Genomic DNA, 25,315 nt, shown 5'->3' on the forward strand with positions numbered 1-25,315 from the left:
TGAATACGACTTTAAAAGACAGAGGTTGATGCTGAATAGACCAATGAACTGCTACAGTCCATTGCAGAGCGCGCGCACGCACACACACACACACACACACACACACACACACACACACACACACACACACACACACACACACACACACACACACACACACACACGTGGGCAGTAGGAACTAAACTTATGGCCACTGCCATCAAACCTAAAGCCTGATAGACAGGTTTGGCTGGAGGAGAATGGTGAACAAGAATTTGCTGCACCTGAAACCTGACTGTGTCTACACAATGCATAGGAGGGAAGGCTATTTAATGTATTCTGTCCAAATGGGCACCTATGAACTCTGGGCTTTGTACAGATTATAGATGATATTTGGAGGTAGTGAATGAAATGTAAAATGTTTGGCAAAGTTGGAGCAAATAGTTCCTGGAGTCCTCTACGGAAGGGCCAAACAAAGATGCTCCATCAAAGGCAGCATGTATTAAAGAAGACTTGAAAGCTCTGGAAAGTCACATAATCACTTCCAGGCATGCCTTCTAATAGCTATGCATAAACCAGCCACCTGTGAGGTACCATGTGCAGCACAGGATATTAACCTCATGGACAAAAGAGTGCCCAGCTGTGAAGAGAACTCTTGTAGTTCTCTACACATGAACTCTGAGAGGAATTTGGAGAGTTCCTTGGTGAAATCCCTCTGTAATCTTGTGAAGTGCACTAAATAATTCAGGGAACTCAAGGCAAAGGTCACTGAAGGAAATATGCACTTTCCAAACCTGTCCAATGCCCTGGACTCTCTATTAGGGGGATGGGCAGAGGAACACCGCTCCACTAGCTCCTTTTTTGTGGCTGCCAGCAAAACCACAGCATCAACTTGGACTCCTTTACTTTAATGAGGTCTGTCCTTTGGGGGTGCCAAAATTTTGTTTGGACATTGGGGAATTGGTTCAACAGAGACTAGTTCCATCTATGCCCAGCAGGATATTAAATCAACAACCTCATCTGCCAGGGGAATCACACAAGACATAGATGGGCCAGAACCAAAAGCTTCCAGAAAAACTGACTCCTCTGGGGAAGAGGTATCTGAAGTCCATCAACCCTTTTAAGAATTTCCAGGATGTCTCTGAATGAGACATCATCCGGTGGAGATCTGGGTGACCCTTTCCCTTTGCTGAAGTCAGTATCCTAGGTGAGCGATTCTATAGGGGAATCTGTGTGTCTCCTTTTGCACGTTCTCTTTTGGGGAACCTCTTCAGTGGGATGATCTGCAGAGGTATCTGAAGAGAGGGGAAGTTCCTCAATGGGGATTGTCTGGATGCTAGAAGATACCAGCTGTCCCTATGGAGTAGGCCTGATAAGCTCACAGCTTGGACTTGAAGGGGGAATGCATGAAGGACACAAGAAAGATTAGTCAAATCCCTTGGTAGAGAGAAATCCCTCCACTACCACAAAGGCTGACAGATCAGGAGAAGTCATGGCTGGCCTCCAAAAATATCAGAGCTGCCAGGCTCCAACCCTGCCAGGATCTGTGCCTGTAGGAAGGAGTCAGATCGGACCTGTCCAATGCCAAGGACAGCTCCAATAACACTGGAGTGGATCCCATCTCCCTTGGATCCGGCACTGAACCTGCAGTGTTGAGACTCATCCAATCCAATGGAACCAGAGTGGAACTAGTTAGGAAGGCTGTTGGGAGTTGAGGACCTACACATCTTTGGATCAGACACCAAGAATCTCTGGGCTCCTGGATCCATGGGCTCCAAAAATGGTGGACAGATTAGAGAAGGAAATATCACTACATGGGAAGTGGATGAGAGACTCGTGGATCCGATGGGAGATGGAGCTGGGATAACCCCCATCTAAATCTGAGCTCTAAGGAATTTCTTCATCTTATCCATGTCGGCTTCTGACAGACGTCTGGAGGACATAATGGATGAAGTGGTTGGCTGGTCTAGACTGACTCCTCGGTGTCCCTTGAAGAAAAGGAGAATGCATCAAAGGAGACACTGGTTCAATTGTGAACACTAGTGAGCAGGTTTGAGGAGATTTTGAGGGAATTACGTTCGGATCCAAGGGCGTGGGATCCAAATGTTTTTTCTTAGGATCCGATGAAATCAGATCCAAAGTATTCTGGATTTTCTGAGGTGGCTCCTCTGATGATGGATCCAAAGTAGCAGACTTCTGAGAATGGGTGGGGGATGTCTCAAGATTCCTTGGGCTCCAAAGAGGATTGCACAGATTTGTCAGGGGTTTGAGCCCCTGAAGAAGTTGAGGAAGGAGGAGGAAGCAAACCCTTAAGAACCAACTTACTGTCTCTGTCACTTAGAGCTCTTGAATTAAATGCAGCATAAATGGAGCAGGTAGTGCTGAAGTGAGCTACTCTGAGGCAGCAGACGTACTTCCTGCAGGAATCAGAACTGGGAATGTTATTCCCACAGGAAGTGCACTTTTTAAATCCTGTTGATTTATCTTTCTCTTTCTGCCATATTGAAAAAAAATCAAGCCTTTAGAGAAAAAGGGAAGAAAAGCAGGCTACCAGCAATGGTAGAATACCCTCTAATGGGTAGAAAAACTTAAAAGTAGAAAAGGATAAGTACCAGCTATGGTACATTCAAGGCTATCAAGAGGTATGAAAAAGTTACAGAAGTATAAGGTTATGAAAATAGCCATTGGGAGAAGAACTTGTGCACTAGAAAAGATATGAGAAGGAGGTGATAGGGGTAGTATAGAAAAATAGTAAAAGGATAACTACTTATGAAAAAAGCTGGAAAAACATATAAACACACTATCCAGTAGTATCAGATGTAAACAGATTCCCTGGAGAGAGAAACTGGTTGATATCAGGACAGGATATTCCTCAAAATGGTGGAGACAAAAGAGGCCCTAAGTATGGACTATATGTCAAGTTTATCATCTTCTTCTTCTTTTGGCTTTTTCCCAAATAGGAGTCGCCACAGCTGGTCACCTGTCTGCTCATTATTGGCAGTGAAGTTTTATGGTGTCGAGTTGCCAGCCCGGCACCCAACCTTCCATGGAAGGCACACACACATGCACGCACTCACACCTAGGGCCAAGTTAGAGTGTCCAATCCACCTACAGCATGTCTTTGGGATGTGGGAGGAAACCGGAGCACCCGGAGGAAACCCACGCAACCACAGGGAGGACATGCAGACTCCACACAGAAGGCACCCCAGCTGAGGATTGAACTGGAGAACCTCTTGCTGTGAGGAGACAATGCTAACCGCTGCACCATGGGATACAACTGTATGAGTGTTCAAACAGATAGTTGCTAAGCAATTATTATATAATCGTGCATGACCAAAAAAGGCTGTTGAGGTAGAAACTGCCCTGCTAAAAAAAAAAAAAAAAAAAAAAAAAAAAAAAAAGTTATGTACTCACCATAATGTTCCATCTGTGTTGGTGAATTCATTTATCCTTGACAGATGGGTTTGGTTCCAATCTCGGAACTGACTCGGCCATTACTACAGCTCGCACCAGCCCAAAACTCCAGAGCTTCACCGCCACCCAGAATCTCTCTCTCTCAATTACCTCAGATCGAGTTTGGAGAAAATTTGTAAACATAAGAAAACGTATATATATCTATATATACAGATACAGAAAGTAAGCCAGATGGAAGCCTTAGCCACTGTATTGGGATAGTTTAACAGTTCAGGCACATGATCCATTCCACCAAAAATTTCTGATGATGGGAGGAGGAGGGGGGAATTTAAGGATAAATGAAGATCAACAATACAGATGGAATGTTATGGTGAGTACATAACTTCTTTATCTAATGTAGTCAATCTTCATTTTATCCTTGACAGATGGGACAGAATCCCCAGCTACCTAAAAACTTGGGTGGACTCATGGAAGGATATTTCTGAGCACCACTGAGCCAAAGGATGAGCTTTCCCTAGAGACCAGTCCAGTTTGCAATGAGTAATAAAAGTATGGGGAGAAGTCCAAGTAGCTGTTGCACATCATCCATAGAAGCTCTAGATTGGAAAACCTCTGAAGTGGCTACTGACCTTGTAGAAGCAGCTTTGGCAAGTTTAGGTAAGGTTAACTTGTTTCAATCACTTAGAGTAATCTTGCTGACTGCCTTGCCCAACTTTGCAGAAGAAAAGGAAAGAAACAGTTGACTTGACTGACTTATCATTTTTGTTCTGTGAATACAGAAATAGAATTGTCTACAGACATCTAGTGAATGTCGAATGTATTCTTCTTTTGTTAGAATGATTTGGGAAAGACAACCGGTAAATTAATAGTCTGGTTGATATTAGTCTCTGACACTACTTTGGGCAGGAAGGAAGGGTTTGTTCATTAAGATACCCTATTCTTATGGAAGACTAGGTAAGGAGGTTCAGATGATAAGGCCTGGATTTCTGAGATTCTCTTGACCGAAGTGATAGCTACCAAAGAGTGTATTCCATGACAAACTTAAATCACATTCTGCAAAGGGTTCAAAAGGGGAATGTATTACCACTTGCAGAACTAAATTCAAGTTCCAAGGAGGAGTCAGATCTTTATATAGAGGTTTTAACAAAACAGTGCCTCTTAAGAATGATTTACAAAGCCTGTGGGAGGCTAAAGAACGTTCTTCTAAACCACTGTGAAAATTAGAAATTATAACCAGTTCTAATTTAATGGTGGATGGAGAAGCCCCAGTATTGATCAGAGATGCTAAGAAGTCTAAGACCTGCTCAATTGAAGCAGTGAAAGGGTCAGTTTGTTTTACATGGGCCCGAATTGTAAATCTCTTCCACTTACTTAAATGTAGTTTTCTAGTAGAAGGCTTATGAGCTGATAAAAGGATGTGATGTACTGGAGAGGAGATATTAGGATGCCTGGCAACTAGTGGAATTGGAGGAACCACGCAGTCAGCTTGAGGTACAAAACGTTTGTGTGAACAAGGCTGTCTGGATGGGACAGGAGATCTGGCACTGGGTCCAGAATCCAGAGTTGATGAATCAAGTAAGGCCAAAGAAAGGGGAACCAAATTTGTTGAGGCCAAAAGGGGGCAATGAGGATTACTGTATTATTCAACCTGAGTGCTTTCTGGAAGAATTTGGGAATCAGATGTACCAGGGCAAAGGCCAACAGCAGACCGCGGTGGGCCAGTCGTGGAGGACAGTGTCCCTGTTTGACTTTCCCGGAGGGAGAACCAGAGCAAAGTAATTGCTGCATTTGTTCTTTAGGGGAGATGCAAGTAGATCACAGCAAGGTTGACCCCAATGACTAAATATCATTTATGCCACTTCTGGATTGAGAGACCACTCATGAGGCTGAAAGATACATCTGCTCAGCCTGTCCACAATCATGTTGGAACTCTGCAGAATGTGCATTGCTATTAGAAAGAAGTTGGACGAGGTCATCCACTGCCACACTCTGAGGGCTTCTCGACAAAGGGGGTAAGATTTGGTTTCTCCCTGTTTGTTGATGTACCAAACCACTGACGGATTGTTTGTTTGAACTGCAATAGTCTCCAGAGGAACAGCTGTCTCAAAGGCCTGCAATGCAAGAAGCACTGCTGCTATCTCCAGGACATTGACATGCAAGTTGGTCTTTAATGGGGACCAAGTGCCTTGGACTGTCTTGCCCAGATAATGCCCCCCATCCCACCTGGGAGGGCATCCATGGTCACAATGGCCATGGGCTCTGGAAAAACAAATGGACAACCTTGAAGGCTCACCAAAGATCATCCATTCGGCAATGGTTGGTGATCAAGGTTTGGTCTGACACTGGGTGGTGAAGGATAGACCACTGGGAAAGCTAGTAGCCATTGTAGTACTCTCATGTGTAACCCAGCTAATGGAACTAGAGTTATGGAAGCTGCCATGGATCCTACAGCTTGTAAGACTAATCATGCTGGAACCTTCTCCCCATGAATTAACTTTTGAACTTGAACCACTATTCTCTGATGTTGTTCTGGGGGAAGAGATGCTATTATTGTTTGAGTATTCAGTACTGCCCCTATGAATTCTACATTTTGTATCAGACTTAAAAGTGACTTTTTTTAGATTGGCGGTAATCCCCAGATGGGTACAAGCATCAAGGGTGTAGTCTCTGGCTATTATTAATTGATGCTTGGCCAAAATGGTTATAAGCCAGTCGGCCGAGTATGGAAACACTCGGAATCCTTGCAGTCTCAAGTGAGCTGTTACTACTGCCATGCATTTGGTGAACACCCTGGGGGCTGTGGTGAGTTCAAAGGTCAGTACTCTAAATTGGTAATGACTGGTTCCCAGCCAGAAGGGAAGAAACCTTCTGGAGTGTTTGTCCATTTTTATATGGTAATATGCATCCTCAAGGTCTATTGAGCACATCCAGTAGTCTTTCTTTAGAAAGGGAAGAATAGACTGTGTCATGACCATCCAGAACTTTGTTTGTCAAGCAGACTTGTTCAGTACACTGAGATCCAAAATTGGTCTCCAGTCCCATCTTTCTGGCACTAAAAAGAATCTTGAGTAGGTTCCAGATCCTTCTTGGTCTGGCGGGACTTGCTGGATGACTTGTTTGTTCATCATTTTCTGAATTTCTTGCACTGCTGAATCCCTGTGCTTGGGTGGAACATCGGGGATTTTCTTTTGAACAGGGGGAGTTTGAGAAAATGGAATGATATAACCTCTGGATAAGATTCTTTGCACCCAGGAATTATTTAAGTTTAGCCAGGCATTTAGGTGCAAGGATAAGCATTCCCCGACTTACTCCACAGGAAGACAATTGTGCTTTCCTTCAGAAACATTGAAAGGGCTTGCCTGGGAAAGAATCCCTGAAGCCTTGGTTTTTCAGACCACCTTTGACATGAGGGCAGCATCTTCCTTTTTGGTCCCCCCCCTCTGCCCCTGGGGAAACCATCTCCACGTGTCTTGGATATGCTGATGGGATTTCTTGAACCATATTTTTCCAGTGCTCCTCTGGTTCCCAGAAAAGGACTTTTGGGGTGGAGAAACATATGCCCACAAAAGAAAGGTTCTTACCATCTTTCTCACACCTGGATAAAGTCTCTCTTTCTTTAGGGCCAAACAGGGATGTTCCATCAAAGGCAGTATTGACTAAAGACAACATGAATGGCTCTGCAAAGTCACATAAGCACATCCAGGTATGTCTCGTTAGGTACCCGCTGCTCTAGATGTCCCTTCGGCTGTATGAGCGATAAGACTCATGAACGAATTGGACATAGACTCCAGGGTGGCTAGCTGGGAAGCCACTTTCTCTTAGACTCCCTGAGTTACGGTTCGTGCAAGGGTGTCTGACATCTCTTTAATCAGATCCTGTAGGAGTCTGGTGAAATATGTCAAAAATTCAAAGACCTTGTCTTCTAGAACAGACAGAACCTTGTCTGGTTTTCTAGGGATGGGCTTGATGGTATCTGGAGCCTTCCATGCCCACTGAGAAATCAACTGAATGAGTTCATCAGCAGGCAGAGTCACCTGTGAGGTAGACAGGTGGGTGCTGAAAGCCTGCAGGTAAATGGATTCCTCAGAGGAAGGGTTTTGGGACTTCAGGCCACCCCTCTGTTTCAAAATTTCCAAGATGTCTTCAAAGGAGACATCTTCAGGGGGTGACCATGGGGACATTTCCCCCTCATTGAAATCTGTGTCTTTGGTGACTGATTCCTGGGGGGGGGGGGGAATCCAAGTGCTTCCTCTTGGCACTTCTTCTTCTGGGGGACCTCCTCAGGGGGATATTCTGGGGAGGTATCAGAAGATGACAGTACCTTTATCTGTGATACCTGTGGCATCACCACCCACTGTCCCAGTAGAGAGGCAGTAGAAATAACAGAACTAGAGGGAGATACCTGTCCTGAGGGGGAAGGTGCCAACTGAATCTCTGTAAGAGAAAGGGTTCTCTGCTTGACCTCGAAAGCCTGTCCCCCAGAAGAGGGAAGGGAGCCCGGAACTAAGATAGACTGCCTCAGAAGTGGGGTCATTCCCTGCTCTGAAGAACTGACCCCCAAGACCAAAGCCAGAGCCAAAGTAACTTGAGCTGAAGCTCCATGGAGTAGGGATAGCTCCGACAAACCTGGAGTCGTGCCTTGTCCCCCGGATCCAGCATGGTAGCCATGACTCCTGGAGGTCTCTGGTTCCAAAACAACCAAAGACCTCAGGATAACCATCGGCTCTGAAGAAGTGAACAGCTCAGGAGCCAGTAGAGTCAGTGCTAGGAGTCCCAGAACAGAGGACTCTAAGACCTGCAAAGAGGTTAGAGGAGGAGTAGTTAATGGTGTAAAAGAAGTTTCAGTACCAATACCTGAAGGAGTCGGCACCAAAGATGGGCCTGAAAGCCCTCTAGCCCATAAAATCTTATTCACTAGCCTCTCCACGTCAAGTTCTGAAAGAGTTTTGGTGGAACAGACGGACGTGGAAGGGGACTTAGGCCTCTGCAAGAATACCTCAGGAAGCTCCCCATTAAAGGGATCAATAGAAGGAGAGTGGCTAGTTCTAGGTAATTTAGTCTTGTCCAGTGAAGCAGCAGTCACTTTGTGCACCAAGGCCTTCGATTTTGAAGGACTCAAGATTGCGATAGGTGCTGGAATGCACACTGGCACTGGAGTGTCAACAGCAGAGGCCTTCAGTTCCATGGGAACTGTTGGAGCCAAGGTCTTTAATTCTGGGGGGTTTGGAACAGACGGTGAGGTCAGAACTGAAAGACTTCTTTTCTTAGATTTTTCAACAGACGATGAAGGAGAAGAAACATCTGTCTTAGATTTATGTCCAGTGGATAAGGCTTCACCAAAGGCTGCTGGGAGAAATCCTTTTAAAATAAGTTTATTTTGCCTTTCCACTAAAGCGCGGTAGCTGAAAGCATGGCAGATGCTGTAATCTTCCTGTAAATGGTGAGGGCCAAGACAATACACACACAGTAAATGAAAATGTGAAGAGAGAATTTTATGGCCACACTTCTGGCATTTTTTTGAAGCCAGAAGGGTCTTTACCCTACTCAGGAATGACAATAGGGAAAAAAGGTAAATCCAATAGACAAATCCCATGCTACAGAGGGGGGAAAAAAGGCGAGAGCAAAAAGATATCATTTTTACATTTTTTTTTTTTTTAAATTTTAGAACAGAAAAAAAATAGGGAAGGGAATCTATCAACATTGATAGTTAAGATATATGCAAGCATGTACAGGGTGAAATAAGACTGTGACAGAGAGGGGGGGGCTACCAGCAATGACAGTAGGGAATGCACCAAAGTGTAAGGGGAAAGAAGCATCAACGATGATACTGAGAGAAATACGCAATGTGTAAGAAGAAAAGGAGATGAGATAGAAAAGGTATATGAAAACTGAGAAAAAATTTACCTAAATTCACTAGCGCTTGAGATTAGTAGCTAGAAGTGACTGTTTTTGAAAAGCAGCAAACGAGATCTGAGGTAATTGAGAGAGAGGGATTCAGAGGAGAGGTGAAGCTTAAGAGTTTTTGGCTGGCTTGAGCTGTAGTAATGGCTGAGTTGGTTCTGAGATCAGAACTGAACCTATCTGTCAAGGATAAAATGAAGATTGACAACATCACATCAAGCTTTTGGTTTGGCAGGTAAAGATAAATGATTATAGATGTGCATGCAGGAGATGAAATCAGGAAAGCAATATGGATTACTGTGACTTTAGAAACTGGTTTACCAAACTTACTTCTAGAAAAAAATAAAAAGCTGGTTTGATTTCCTGAAGCCTTTGGTTATGTCCAAATAAAATCTCAATTGACAATGAAGGTCCAAGCAGTAAATCATGCATTTGCCTTATTACTGAAATTTGGAAAGAATGCTGGCAAATGAATACATTTATTCAAATTTGATCCACAGGCCACCCTTTAGGCAGGAAAGATGGCTATGTCCATAAAGAAACCCTGTCTTTGTGAAAAAAAAGTAAGGAGGGCTACAGGACAAAGCCTGAAATTCAGAAACGTGTCTGCCAGAAGTTACTGCAATTAAGAAAAGTCTTCTGTAATAAAAACCTTAGTCAACATTAGCAGCAGGTCCAAAGGGAGTCTTGGTTAATATTTGCAGAAGAGGAAGATCTCAAGCTGGAACCAGGTCCCTCAGAGGAGATCTAATGAAGGAAGTTACTTTCCAAGAAGGCTTTGGATAACTTTAAGAAGCTATGGGCAGATGGTCCTGACCCACATGAAAACTGGAAATGGCTGCCAGCTGAATCTTGATAGTAGAGTAGCTACTCCCGGCCCATCAGAGGTCAGCTAAAAAATCCAAGCTAGCAACTACAAAAGCTTAAAAAGGGGCCAAAACCCTTGATAAGGCCCAAAGTAACTTTTTTTCCTACTTTCTATCACAGAGTCTTCTAATGGAGGGTTTCTGAGATGAAGAAAGGATATGCACCACTCTAACAGCTTGAGATCTCTGGCCATCATTTGAATTGGGGGAACCTAAGCAATCAACCAGAGGGATTTTAGTCATGTGAGGCTGCCAAGAAGGATGAGAAATCATATCTGGAACTGGATACAGAATCCAAGGACAGTGCACTAGATTATGACATAGAAGGGTGTATCAAACATGTTAGGTCCAGAAGGGGGAATTTAAGAATTACAGCTGCATTGCAACAAGCAGCTTTCTGTAAAAAACTTTACCATGGGTGTTGGAGAGTAAGTGTTGAGGAGATCTGGGGCAAAACATGCTGTAGAGCATTCCTCAATGACAACTCCTTAGGTGGAATCAGGAGAAAAAAGCTGATGCATTTCATGTAATAAGGTGTTGCAAGCATATTGCAGCATGACTGGCACCACAGGCTGAAAGTCTGCACAGTCACTGATGGATTGAGGGACTACTCATGACGCACCAAAGTGCTCCTACTCAATTTGTCTGCTAGAATGTCATATTTCCTTGGGATGTGTGTTGCTGTAAAAATCATTGTGAGGACATCACCCACTGCCATACCCTTCATTGACTCTTGACACTGGTGATAGGATCAGGATCCCCCTTTCTCTGTTGATGTCCCAGACCACTGCCATGTTGTCAGTCTGGATGAAGATAACAATTCTGGGGAGACAGCTGTGAAAAGCTTGCAATGCCAGAAGGATACTGTAATCTCAAAATCAGTGATGTGCAGATTTGGCTTCTTGACTGGGACCTGGCACATTGGACCATCTTCCCCTTGTAAGGTCTCCCCAACCCCAGGAGGGAAGCATCAGTGGTCACTGTTGCTGTGGGCTAGGGAAGGACAAACAGTCAGTGCTGAGGAGGCATGATCTGATGTCATCCAGCATGAGATGTAACAATAGATCTCAGTCAGATGTATGGGAAAATTCAATGGGTGAGTTGTTATAGTCACAATTTGTACAATTCACAACAGCAGACAGAGAGGCAGCCAAGTAGGATAAAATGAACTACAAAACACCAAGGCTAACCACCATGAAGGAGAAGTTGTAGCAGTACAATTAAAACAACCCAGCTTTTAATATCAATTCTATTATCTAAAAAACGAAAACTAAAAAAAAAATGACATCTCTGATAAGCGCTTTTGGCTATTGCCTTCATCAGATCAGATAACAGTCATTCATAAATTGAATACTTAAGGATATTACATCCAATCAAACAAAAGATTAAAAATTTTTGACCAATCAAAAAATCAATCCAACAGTGATGCACACACTGAGAGTGTAGCCAATCAAGTTCTGTTACTGTTAGCCCTTATAGTCAAACAGCCTAAAAATATAGCCAATGAAATCACTACGATAAACTGTTGGACTGATTTTTTTGATGGGTCAAAAATCAGTTTTAGTTTTTTAGATAATACAACTGATATTAAAAGCTGTGTTGTTTTAATTTTACTACTACAACTTCTCCTTCATGGTGGTCTAGCCTTGGTGAGTTGTTATAGTCCACTGAAAGCCAAGGTATAGTTGCATAAAATCTTACCATAACAGTAGATGTCCTTCTCTTCACTGTTGCAGTATTCTTCACCTAATGTTCTCCTGCTAAAGACAGGTCATCGCCTGGCCAGTACACCAAAGCCTTAAGCTCCTATAAGTGCTGTATATCACAGGTAGGCTCCCTGCACAAGACATAGGGCATAAAAGTGATGCACAGATGTAAACACTCAAAAAAAAAAAAAAAACAGGAGGAACAAACAAGACCATGTGCATCCATAAGGAAAAAAGTGAGAAGGTCCCTCAGCCAGGAGGAGGCTGGAATACAGGGCAAGACTCAGGAAAGAAAGAAAAATCAGGGAGGGAGTGAATACTGCAACAGTGAAGAGAAGGACATCTATAGTAAACATTTTACACAATTGTACTGTCTTTTTATATCACTGCTGCAGTATTTTCCCCTAACAGAGAGTAAAAGAGCTCAAGAGGAAGCCTGAGAGAAGGAAGACACAGAGGAAGCCTCCACAAACTCATGCAGAATAGCTCTGGCAAAAATGGCTTTGATACAGGAAATAGCATCTAAATTGTAATGTTTAGTGAATGTATGAACAGAAGACCAAGCGGCAGCCTCAAGGATAGAAAAGGTATCCAGATCCTTGAAAAAGGCACAGGAGAAGCAACTGCCCTAGAAGAATGTACCTTTACAGAGGCGGAAAGACATCTGCCATGAAATGAGTAACAAGAAAATGGTCTTAAAATCCAGGGTGAGATGGTTTGCTTACAAAACCCAAAATCCTGGGATGAAAGGAAACAAAAAGCTGCTCAGATTTGCAAATAGCTTTAGCTTTATCTAAATATTATCTAAACTATCTGTACAAGTCCAAGGTGTGAAGAACCTTCTCACTGGCAGTGTGCGGAGAAGGTGAAAAGGAGTAGATAATGACCAAGGGACAACTCACTGACCACTTTGGGCATAAAAGGATTTGTATAAAGACAAACCTTATCTCTGTGAAAAACTAAAAATGGGAACCAGAACTCAACACTCCGTAAAAAGGATAATCCAGAAGAAGAAAAAAAGCGTTCAGGGCAAATCAACAGGACACACTTTAATGTTTCTGCTTTCATTCAAAAATGATATATGCGCTTCATCAAACAACCCATTCCTGCTTCACTTGATGTCTGATGAAGTTCGTGTATCATTTTTGAATGAAAATGCTAAGATTAAAGTGTGTCTTTGGGTTATCTGCCTGCAGGTAGCTCTCAGTTGGCCTGAATACCAGAGTCTTGGGATTTCTGCATCGGATGCTGTCACTTCTTCCATGACATCAGGATGTCATGGGTATAAAACATTCAGCTGATGCCATTATGTCAATTTTTCTTGCCCCAGATGTCAGGAGCCCCCACAATAGGAGGTAATTACATGGGGTAGAACACCCCCAGTAGAAAGTAAATACCAATGTTATAAGATATGGCCAAACAAAAATGAATAGGTAGAAGTATAGAGCGAAGTCAGGGGGCTGGAGGGAAAGTAACCAGGACTGCAACAGTGAATACACTCTAACATCTACATTTATGGTAAGTGTACACAACTGTACTATGTTCTTCATGTTTCACTGTTGCAGTCATCACATTTGGGTTGATTCCCAAAGCTGAGGATGGGTGGAAGCAGTCAAGAAGCATTAGGGCTGGCAAGCAGGCCCTGTAAGACTGCTGTAGCAAATCCAGCTCTGGATTTAGAAAAAATAGGTAAGTGGTAATGTTTGGTGAAGGTGTGTACAGAGCTCCAGGTTGCAGCTTCCAGGATGCCCCTGGCAGGCACTCCCCTGAGAAATGCTGTATAGGTTGATGTAGCTCTAGTGGAATGTGTTCTGATCCCCTGTGGGGCAGGTTTCCCATGATGTTTGCAGAAGAAATGGATCCAGTGTGCTATCCATGTAGAAATGGTTTGCTTTGAAATGGCCTTGCCCTCTGCCCCTGTAGCAAAGCTGACTAGCAGCTGGTCAGATTTTCAGAAAGGTTTAGTCCTGTCCAGATAGAACCTAAGCTGCCTGTGCACGTCCAGAGAGTGCAGGATCCTTTCCCCTTTATTCTGAGGATTAGGGAAAAAGGCTGGCAAATGAATGGATTGGTTTAAAGCTACACTAGATACCACCTTTGGCATAAATGATGGGTTAGTCCTGAGGGAAATCCTGTCCGCATGGAAGATAATGAAGGGTTCCACGGCCATAAGGGCCTGCAATTCAGACACTCTTCTTGCTGAAGTGATGGCTAGAAGTAAAGCTGTTTTCTAGGAGAAGAATTGTAACTCTGCTGAAACAGTAGGTTCAAAGGGTGGAAGCGTGAGATTTTCCAATACAAATTTAAGGTCCCAGGCTGTAGTGGGAGCTCTCCTGGGGGGGGGGGGGGTCTTAAATTTTTGACTCCTCTCAAGAACTGTTTGACCAGAGGATGAGAGAAGAGGTGTGCCTCAGTATTATAATGAGCTGAGATGGCAGAGGCATGAATCTTAATTGAAGAGAAGGATAGGCCTTTGTGGAACATTTCTGTTAAGTAATCTAATATATGAGGTAAGCTGGGCACATTTGTGTCCATTCCTTGAGACTGGCTCCAAGAACAGTATCTTTTCCACTTTTCTGGTAGTAGGCCTTTTTGCCTCCAGGATGACATCCAGCACCTGTTTACTGAGAGTTCAGGGGATAAACCAGGGAGCTAGGTTCAGGGTTTGTAACTGAGAATGCAAAATCTGCCCCTCCTGCTGGGACAGCAGGGAGGGGGTTTGAGGCATGTGCCAAGGTGGCAGTACTGTCAGACTGCAAAGGTGGGTACCAGTGCTGGCATGGCCAGTCTGGTGCAATCAGGATTGTCCTTGGCTTGTCCTGTTTGATCTTTAGTAGAACCTTCGAGAGGGGCAGAGGGAGAAAGGCATAGATAGAGGGGTTTTCCCATGTAAAGAAAGTACAGTTGTGTACCTACCATAAATGTAGATGTTCGAGTGTATTCACTGTTCCAGTCATTACTCTTGGGTTATCCTGCCAGCAGGCTACCCACAGTCGGCCTGAATTCCAAAGTCTTGGTCCAGCGTCAGTTGCTGTCGCCTCTTCCCTGACATCAGTGCGCCAGGGGTATAAAAGATGCAGCCGACGCCATTTTCTTCAGTTTTTCTTGCCCCAGATGTCAGGTGCCCCCAAAAGGGTAGGCTAAATATATTATGCAAATAAACATACATGCAGTAAAGAAACATTTCCTTCATCTACAAGCAAATACATAGGTTGTATAGAATAGAGAAGTACAGATAAACCCCAGCAAAAAAAGGGGGACGGAGGGGGGGGGGACCTGGACTAGAACAGTGAATACACTCGAACATCTACATTTATGGTAGGTACACAACTGTACTATGTTCATCGTGTTTCACTGTTGCAGTCATTACTCTTGGGTTGAATCCCAAAGCTGAGGATGGGTGGCTGAGCTAAACAGGATTAGGAGAGGCTATGAGGCCCTGCAGCACTGCAGTGGCAGAGCCTGCTCTGGATTTAGAGTAGAGAGGTAAGTGGTAGTGCTTTGTAAAAGTGTGCACTGAACTCCAAGTTGCAGCCTCTAAGATGTCTTTGGTTGGTACTCCTATGAGGAAGGCTGCTAAAGTGGCTGCTGCTCTGGTAGAATGAGGCCTAATGCCCTTAGGCACTGATTTGCCATGCTGAGAATAGCAGAAATGGATGCAATGACCTATCCATTTAGAAATAGTCTGTTTTGAGATCGCCTTTCCTTGTGATTCTGCAGCATATGTCACTAAAAGTTGCTCAGTCTTTCTGAAAGCTTTAGTTCTGTCCAAGTAGAAATGTAGCTGCCTGTGTATGTCCAAAGAATGCAGAATTTTCTCTCCCTTGTCCTGTGGGTTTGGATAAAAGGTAGGCAAGTGAATGGTTTGTTTGAGGGTCACACTGGACACCACCTTAGGCATAAATGTTGGGTTTGTCCTCAGAGAAACCCTGTCTGGATGAAAAATGATAAAAGGTTCCACAGCCATGAGTGCTTGCAACTCAGACACTCATCTTGCAGAGGTTATTGCTAGGAGCAGAGCTGTTTTCCAGGATAAGAACTTTATATTAGCTGTTGAGGCTGGCTCAAAGGGAGGCAGTGTGAGTTTTACCAAGACATAATTGATGTCCCATGCTGGAATTGGTGCTCTCCTTGGAGGCCTGATGTTTTTGGCCCCTCTGAGGTACTGCCTTATTAAAGGATGAGAAAAGATAAGTGGTTCCGTATTGTAATGGGCTGAAATGGCAGAGGCATGAATCTTAATTGATGAAAAAGAAAGGCCTTTGTCCAGCATCTCAGTTAGGTATTGTAAAATCTGAGGAATATTTGGTACATACGTGTCAATGCCTTGTTCCTGGTTCCAAGCACAGAATCTCTTCCATTTTTCTGCATAAGATTTTCTGGTACTGGGCCTCCTGGCCTCCAAGATAACATCCATAACAGCTTCTGAAAGAGGAGTGTTCTGAATGGCTACATTATCCGCCATGCTGCCAGATTTAAGGTCATGAGTTGACTGTGCAGGATCTGATTGTTTTGTTGGGTCAGCAAGTGGGAAGTTTGAGGCAATATCCGTGCTGGACTTTGAGACAAGCTCTTTAGGATTGGGTACCAGTGCTGGTGTGGACAGTCTGGTACAATCAGTATCATTTTTGGCTTCTCTTGTCTGACCTTTAGGAGTACCTTGGGAAGGAGAGGCAGAGGAGGAAAGGCATATACTGTTGGGTTTTTCCAGCTGAATGATAGAGCGTCCACTCTCCATGCTTGTTTGTGATAAATCCTTGTGCAAAATCTCTGTAATTGACAGTTGTGAGGGGAGGCGAATAGATCTATGTCTGGGCATCCCTATTTCCTTGTTATCATGCTGAAGACTTGTGGATCCAGTTTCCACTCGTAGGGATCCATGAGGTTTCTGCTTAGTTCGTCTGCCAGAGTATTTGTTTTTCCTGGCAGGAATTGTGCTTGCAGGTGAACTTGATAAGTCAATGCTGTGTCCCACAAGGTCATTGTTTGTCTGCAGAGGGGGTAGGAATGTGTGCCTCCATGCTTATGTACCACATGACCGTAGTATTGTCCATCTTTATCAGTAGCTGTCCTGGATGAAGCAGATCCTTGAAAGCTGTCAGGGCATTCTGAACAGCTAGCATCTCTTTTTGATTGATATGACAATGCATCTGGCTTGCAGGCCATGTGCCCTGAATACATTTTCCTGCCATATGGGCCCCCCAGGCATAATCTGATGCATCCATTGTCAGTGTCTGTCTGGCTGTGGGTAAAGTGAACGGCAGACCCTTGTTGTGGTAACAGGCCTGTGCCCACCATTGAAACTCCTGTTGTAGGCAGGGAATAAGGGTGATTACTGTCTCCAGGCTGTGGCAATGCTGAGTCCAAACACTTTTTAGATACCATTGTAGTTTCCTCATATGCAGTCTGGCATATGAATGCAGGATGCCATGAAGCCCAAGGCCTGCAGGATTTTCCTTGCAGATAACTGGGTCTTTGTTGCCAATTCTGGGCACCAAGAAAAGTCTAGAGTAAAATCCTTGCCCCTGCTCTTGTTGTGGCACTTGTTGAATGGCCCTCATGTCCATGAGGGTTGTAATTTGCTTTTGTGCCTTTGCCCATTGATTGTGTGGCAGGTCTGGCATACCTTTTGCCCTTGGTAGGGTGTGAAAATGGAACCTGTAGCCATGGGACACTACGTTCAAGACCCATTTGTCTTGGGTAATCATTTGCCAATTTGGTGGAAAAAGTGCTAGTTTTCCCCCTAAGGGGGCTGCCAAAAGAAAAGTGCTTGGATCTGGCAGAGGAAAGTCATTGGGACTGTTTCCTGTAAGGTTGTGATTTGTCTTCTCCGCTTTTGGAGGTAGGAGCACCCCATTGTTTAGGCCTGTATGAGTCTTGGGGATGAGATCTGCCTCTGGGATGTTTGTATCTGCCTCTTTGTGGCCTGTCTGACACTGGAAAGGACCAATTTTTGGAAGGCCAGTTCCTGCTAAATCTGGGTGGCTGTACCTGTAAAAAATCCTTAACTGTCTGCATGGATTTCACTTTATCCTCCATTTTCTTCAAAATCTCTTCTGCTTAAGCACCAAACAAAGTATCATGTTGTAATGGAGCATCTAATAATTTTGCTTTAACATGATCAGGTAGATTCTGTTCCATTAACCAAGCATGCCTTCTAATAACAGAACCTGTAACAGTGGCCCTGCAAGAGGCCTCCAGTGAATCATAACCACATTGCAAAGTATGCTTTCCCACTTGTTCAGTTGCATGCAATAAATCCTGCATTTCCTTGTTCTCTGAACATTCAGAATTTGTCAACATTTTCTGTTTAAGCAGTGACATTAAATATTGCTCATATTTAAGCATATGAAACTGACAATTTAAAGCCCTTACAGCCAAGGTAGCAGAAGTGTAAACTTTTTTCCCCCCATCTGTCTAGTGCCCTAGAATCCCTATCAGAGGGGACAGTGTTTTTTGCAGTGGAAGCTTTGACCCCTTTGGGACCCTGAGATATAGTTTCTGGGTCAGCAGCAGGGTTTTTATGCAGGAATTTATGAGAATCTGGGACCTTGTAGTATCTGCCAGGCTTAGCAGGTGCAGGAGGTAAAGAGTCAGGGGACAGGCCGGACTCTGAAACTACATCATCTACAATGTCTAGAACAGGTGGAATAGCAAGGGGTCTGTGCTGAGGTAATAGCAGAAAGTCTCTGAGCCTTTTCTTAGATTCTGAGTAATCTTGGCTTTCCCAGTGGAAATGCTCCCTCATGGTATGCAGTGTTTCCCCAAAAGAATAATCCTCAGGAGGAGAGGCTGAAGGAAAGGATTCTTCAGCATCATAATCCTCATAGGGAGGAATAGAATAATCCTGTTCAGAAGACGAATCAGAGGAAATAGAAACCTGATCAGAAGAATCATATTCTTTCTCTTGCCTAGGCCTCTTATCAGGAGGGGGATGGGAACCCCTGATCAAAGTAATTAGGTCTTCGGCTATTTTAAGCATCTGTTTTTTAGGCATGCAAGTCTGAGTAGGATAATGCTGTACTCGTTTATTTGTCTTTAGAGCTGCTTTAGTCTTTGAAACTGAATATGGTTTAACATATAACTGTGTAGGTCTGAAGGCACCCTCAGAAGCCGATGCCTGCTCAGAGGCTCTGGACCCATCTGAGGGAATGATTTCTGAGTGTCCAATACCTTGAGTATCCAGAGGCCCAGTCGGCTCCACGTGGGAGTCGGAAGCGGCCTGTGGCTCTGAGGTAGCGGGTGCCAGGGGCTGCAAAAGCACCTCACTGAGAACCGGCGAGCTGGCGACTGGCCTAACGGAGGCCTCATCGTCGATTTTGGACCTTGGATGCCTATCCTTTTCCTTGCGTTTTTTGTAAACTCCGGTCGCCGGCTGTTCCGACGGCATTACATAATTAAACCTTCGGCCAAAATAATGAAATGCAAAATCGAACCGACGCTTAATAGTGCATTGGTTAAATCTAGCACATAACTGACAGCTAGCAACATTGTGGTCAGGGCCTAGGCAAGGAATACAGTAAGAGTGAAAATCCTTATGAGGTATTTGCTTCCCACAAGAAATACAATTGTTAACTTTTTCTGACATCGGACTGGAGCAAGAAAAAAGTTTCCCCAATGGGATACTTAGCTTTAATGAAGACTTTGGTTCTGAAATTCGTATTTGAAAATCTCCGGAGTCGGCCGACCGGCACTTGGGAACTGCTTTTGCTTCGGGCACCGCACGGTAAGAAAGAATGAAGAAAATGGTGTCAGCTGCATCTTTTATACCCCTGGTGCACTGACGTCAGGGAAGAGGCGACAGCAACCGATGCCAGACCAAGACTTTGGAATTCAGGCCGACTGCGGGTAGCCTGCCGGCAGTATAACCCAAGAGTAATGACTGAAACAGTGAAACACGATGAACATCAGAGCATCCACTTTCCATGGTTGGCTGTGGGGAGTTCTGGTGCAATATTTTCTCCATTGAAAGTTCTGAGTGGAAGCGAAGCGGTCCACCTTTGGTGCCCCTCCACCTGTGGATCAGCAGCTTGAATGATTTGGGTTCCAGTTTCCACTTGTGTGGGTCCATTAGATTTCTGTTTAAGTCTGCCAGTGAATTTAGTTTGCCTGGCAGGAATTGAGCTTGCAGGTGCACTTGGTTGCTCAAGGCTGTGTCCCCACAGAGCCATGGCTAACCTGCAGAGTGGATAGGAATGGGTTCCCCCTGCTTGTTTATGTACCACATAACTGTGGTGTTGTCTGTCTTTATCAATAGTTGCCCTGGAAGAATAAGGCATTTGAAGGCTGTCAGAGCATTCTATACAGCTAACATTTCTTTTTGATTGATATGCAGGTGCATTTGCTTTGGGCTCCATTTGGCTTGAATACCTTGCCCTGCCATGTGAGCCCCCCATGCATAGTCTGATGCGTCTGTTGTTAGGGTTTGGGCAGCAAGGGGTAGAGTGAAAGGAAGTCCTTTGTGTGGTAGCAGGCCTCTGCCCACCAAAGGAACTCTGCCCTTAGGCAAGAAATGATAGGAAAGTACAGTTTTGTACCTACCATAAATGTAGATGTTCGAGTGTAGACACTGCTGCAGTCATTACACTTGGGTTATCCTGCCGTCAGGCGGTTCCCCAGCCAGCCTGAGTTCCAAAGTCTTGGTCTGGCGTCAGTTGCTGTCACCTCCTCCTCCCTGACATCAGTGCGACAGGGTATGTAAGATGCAGCCGACGCCATTTTCTTCAGTTTTTCTTGCCCCAGATGTCAGGTGCCCCCAAATAGGTAGGCACTTCAAATTGCTAATAAAACATACATAAGAAATGCAAACAACATACTTTCAGCTACCAGCAAATACTCCCCATAGGTAGAAAAAGGTAGAGGAACTAGGTACGTACTAGCCAGTAAGAGGGGAAGGAGGGAGGGTAACCTGGACTGCAGCAGTGTCTACACTCGAACATCTACATTTATGGTAGGTACAAAACTGTACTATGTTCATCGTGTGACACTGCTGCAGTCATTACACTTGGGTAGAATCCCAAAGCTGAGGTAGGGTGGTTGGTTCTATAAGGCCCTGCAGCACTGCAGAGGCGAAGCCAGCTCTGGATTTAGAGTACAGAGGCAGATGGTAATGCTTGGCGAAGGTATGCACAGAACTCCATGTTGCTGCTTCCAAAATATCCTTGGTAGGTACTCCTCTGAGGTAGGCAGTTGAAGTGGCTGTTGCCCTGGCGGAGTGAGATATAATGCTGTTAGGCACAGGTTTTCCATGGTGCATATAGCAGAAACATATGCAATGTCCTATCCATTTGGAAATAGTCTGTTTTGAAATAGCTTTTCCCTGTGCTGCTGCAGCATATGCTACCAATAATTGCTCAGATTTTCTGAAAGCTTTGGTTTTGTCCAAGTAGAAGCGTAACTGCCTGTGAATGCCCAATGAATGCAGTAGTCTTTCCCCTTTATTCTGTGGTTTTGGATAAAAAGTAGGCAAGTGAATGGTTTGGTTTAGAGAGACACTTGAAACCACCTTAGGCATAAATGTAGGGTTAGTTCTTAAGGACACCCTGTCCTGGTGGAAAATGAGGAAAGGTTCCACTGCCATTAGTGCCTATAATTCTGAAACTCTTCTTGCAGAAGTTATTGCCAGGAGCAGAGCAGTTTTCCAAGAAATGTATTTTAATTCTGCTGTACTAGCTGGTTCAAAAGGAGGTAAAGTTAATTTTTCCAAAACAAAGTTGAGGTACCAAGTTAGAGTAGGTGCTCTACTGGGTGGTCTTATGTTTTTAGCCCCTCTGAGGTACTGTTTTAGCAAAGGATTAGAGAAAATTGGTGGATACGTGTTGTAATGTGCAGAGATGGCAGAGGTGTGGATCTTGATGGATGAAAAGGAGAGGCCTTTGTCCAGCATCTCAGTCAAATATTGTAGTATCTGAAGTATGTTTGGCACAGGAGGATCTAGGCTGTGAGCCTGGTTCCAGGCACAGAATCTCTTCCATTTATCCGAGTAGGTTTTCCTGGTACTAGGCCTTCTGGCCTCCAGAATGACATCCATAACTGCTTTGGAGAGAGGCATTGCTAGGGAAGGCTAGGGAATCTTCCATGCAGATAGGCTTAGTGCCTTTAGCTGGCTGTGGAGTAAATGATCGTTGTGCTGTGACAGCAGATGTGGTATTTGAGGCAAAATCCAGGGTGGCCCTTGTGCTAAGTTTTTTAAGATTGGGTACCAGTGCCGGCATGGCCAGTCTGGTGCAATCAGGATCATTTTTGGCTCTTCTTGCCTGGCTTTTATGAGTACCTTTGGGAGAAGAGGAGTGGTGGAAAAGCATATACTTGTAGGTTTGTCCAGCTGAATGAGAAGGCATCCACTTTCCATGCTTGCGGATGGTAACTCCTTGTGCAGAATTTCTTTAGCTGGCAATTCATTGGGGAGGCAAATAGATCTATGTCTGGGCTCCACCATTTCTTTATCATTCTGAATATTTGAGGATTCAATTCCCATTCGTGGGGATCCATGATATTTCTGCTTAAGTCGTCTGCCAGTGTGTTTTTCTCTCCTGGCAGGAATTGTGCTTATAGATGAACTTGATAGTTTATGGCTGTGTTCCACAAGGTCATGGCTTGTCTGCAGAGGGGGTAGGAGTGAGTGCCCCCTTGCTTGTTTATGTACCACATAACTGTGGTGTTGTCTGTCTTTAGTACTAGTTGTCCTGGATGCAACAGGTCCTTGAAAGCTATAAGGGCATTCTGTACAGCTAGCATCTCATTTTGATTGATGTGAAGATGCCTTTGTTCTGCGGACCACTTGCCCTGAATACATTTTCCTGCCATGTGTGCTCCCCAGGCATAATCCGATGCATCTGTTGTCAGTGTTTGCCTGGCTGTGGGTTGAGTGAAAGGCTGTCCCTTGTTGAGGTGACAAGCTTGAGCCCACCATCGAAACTCCTGTTGAAGGCAAGGTATTAGTGGTATAACTGTTTCCAAACTTTGACAGTGTTGAGACCATACATTCTTTAGGTACCATTGTAGTTTCCTCATATGCAGTCTGGCATATGGAATTAGTAGTATGCAAGATGCCATGAAGCCCAAGGCCTGCAGAATTTTTCTTGCAGGGAGTTGGGTCTTTGTTGCCATCAGTTGAAAGTATTGTGTCAGTTGTCCTTGCTTGTCTGGCATGAGAAAAGCCATCTGGGCCGTTGTGTTCAAGCTGGCACCCAGGAATATTATCTCTTGTGAGGGCACTAGTTTTGATTTATTTTTGTTTACTGTGTACCCCAGGCAACTTAACTTTTTTACAAACGCCAGATGCTGTAGAAGAATGTCCTTGCTCTCTGCTTGAATCAGGCAGTCGTCCAGGTATGGGTAAATTTGAATTCCTTTCCGTCTGCAAAATGCAATTACTGTGCCAGGCACTTTGTGAAGACCCTGGGTGCAGTAGATAATCCAAAGGGCAGTGCAGAAAATTGATAGTGCATTGGACCAGCTAAGAACCTGAGGTATCTTCTGCAGTTTTGTCTGATAGGGACATGCAGGTATGCCTCCTTGAGGTCCAAAGTCACGAGCCAAGCTTGCTTGCCCAGCATGGGAAGAAGCTGCTGTAATGTCAACATTTTGAATTTGGGAACATCCAGGTAAGTGTTTAGTGAAGAAAGATCCAGAATGGGCCTCCAGGCTTTGTCTTTTCTGGGAACCAGAAAGAGTCTTGAGTAAAATCCTTGCCCTTGCTCCTCTGGTGGTACCTTTTGAATAGCTCCCATGTTTATGAGTGCCATAATTTGTTTTTGGGCCTCTGCCCATTGATTTAGTGGCAGATTTGGCATTCCTTTTAATCTTGGCAGAGTGTGAAAGTGGAACCTGTAACCTTCTAAATAATATTGAGAACCCATTTGTCTTGGGTGATCATATGCCAGTTGTGATAAAAAAGTGCCAGTTTTCCTCCCAAAGGGGCTGCCAAGACTAAGTTGTTTGGCAGCTGGACTGGGAAGTCATTGGGGCTGTTTTTTATATGGTTGGTGCCTGTCTTCCCCTTCTTTCTGGCCTGATGCACTCCATTGTCGAGGCCTGTAAGGACCTTGTGGTTGACCTCTACCTCTTGGCCATCTGTATCTGCCCCTTTGAGGTCTGTCATTAACTGGAAAGGACCAATTCTTTGTTGGCCAGTTTCTACTAAATTGAGGAGGCTGAACCTGTAGGAAATCCTTCACTGTTTGCATAGATTTTGCCTTATCCTCCATTTTCTTTAATACCTCTTCTGCCTTAACTCCAAATAAAACATCCTGCTGTAAAGGTGCATCCAGTAATTTAGCTTTAACATGATCTGGTAACGTATGTTCTTTTAACCATGCATATCTTCTAATGACAGAGCCTGTAACTGCTGCTCTGCATGAGGCCTCTAAAGAATCAAAACCACATTGCAAAGTATGCTTTCCCACTTGTTCAGCGGCATGCAATAAATCCTGCATTTCTTTAAAATTAGGAGGATCTGTATCTGGAAGCATTTTTTTGTTTCAACTGAGACATCAAAAATTGCTGATATTTTAGCATGTGAAACTGGCAATTTAAGGCTCTCATTGCTAAAGTTGCAGACGTATATACTTTCTTTCCCCATCTGTCTAGTGCTCTGCAATCTCTGTCAGAGGGAACTGGGTTCTTTGCTGATGAGGCCTTAACCCCTTTGGGTCCCTGAGGAATAGTTTCAGGATCAGCAACAGGGCTTTTATACAGAAATTTGTGAGAGTCAGGGACTCTAATATATGTCCGGTTTAAGTGGAGCTGGAGGTAAGGAATCAGGATTTAAGCTGGATTCAGTGTACACATCATCCACAATATCTAGCACTGGCAGAATAGCCAGGGGTCTGTGTTGAGGTAATAATAGTAAGTCTCTGAGCCTTTTCTTGGATTCTGAATAATCCAGGCCTTCCCAATGGAAATGCTCCCTCATGGTATGTAAGGTTTCCCCAAAGGAGTAGTCCTCAGGTGGAGAGGCTGATGGAATAGATTCCTCAGCATCAGAATCCTCATAAGGGGGTAAAGAGTATCCCAGGTCTGAGGATGAATCTGAGGAAATGGACCCCTGGTCGGATGAATCAATCTGCATCCTGTCTAGGCCTTTTATCAGGTGGGGGATGGGAACCCCTGATCAGAGTGATTAGGTCTTCGGCCATTTTGAGCATTTGTTTCTTAGGCATGGAGGCCTATCCTGGAGAATGCTGTACTTGTTTCTTAGTTTTTAAAGGAGGCTTTGACTTAGAAGAGGGTTTAATGCTTAGCTGAGTAGGCCTGAAGACACCCTCTGAAGCTGCGGGTAGCTCAGGTACTCCGGATTCCTCTGCAGGATCGGTTTCGGTCTGCTGAAAAGCTAGTGCGTCCGAAGGCCCAGCCATCTCCACGTGGGGGTCGGGGCGGCCTGTGGTTCTACAGAAGTGGTCGGCAGGGGCTGCGAAGGCACCCCACTGAAAACCGGAGAACTAGTGA

This window comes from Protopterus annectens, chromosome 7.part0 (genome assembly GCF_019279795.1).
Source record: "Protopterus annectens isolate FY-2018-M chromosome 7.part0, PAN1.0, whole genome shotgun sequence".
Lineage (NCBI taxonomy): Eukaryota > Metazoa > Chordata > Ceratodontiformes > Protopteridae > Protopterus > Protopterus annectens.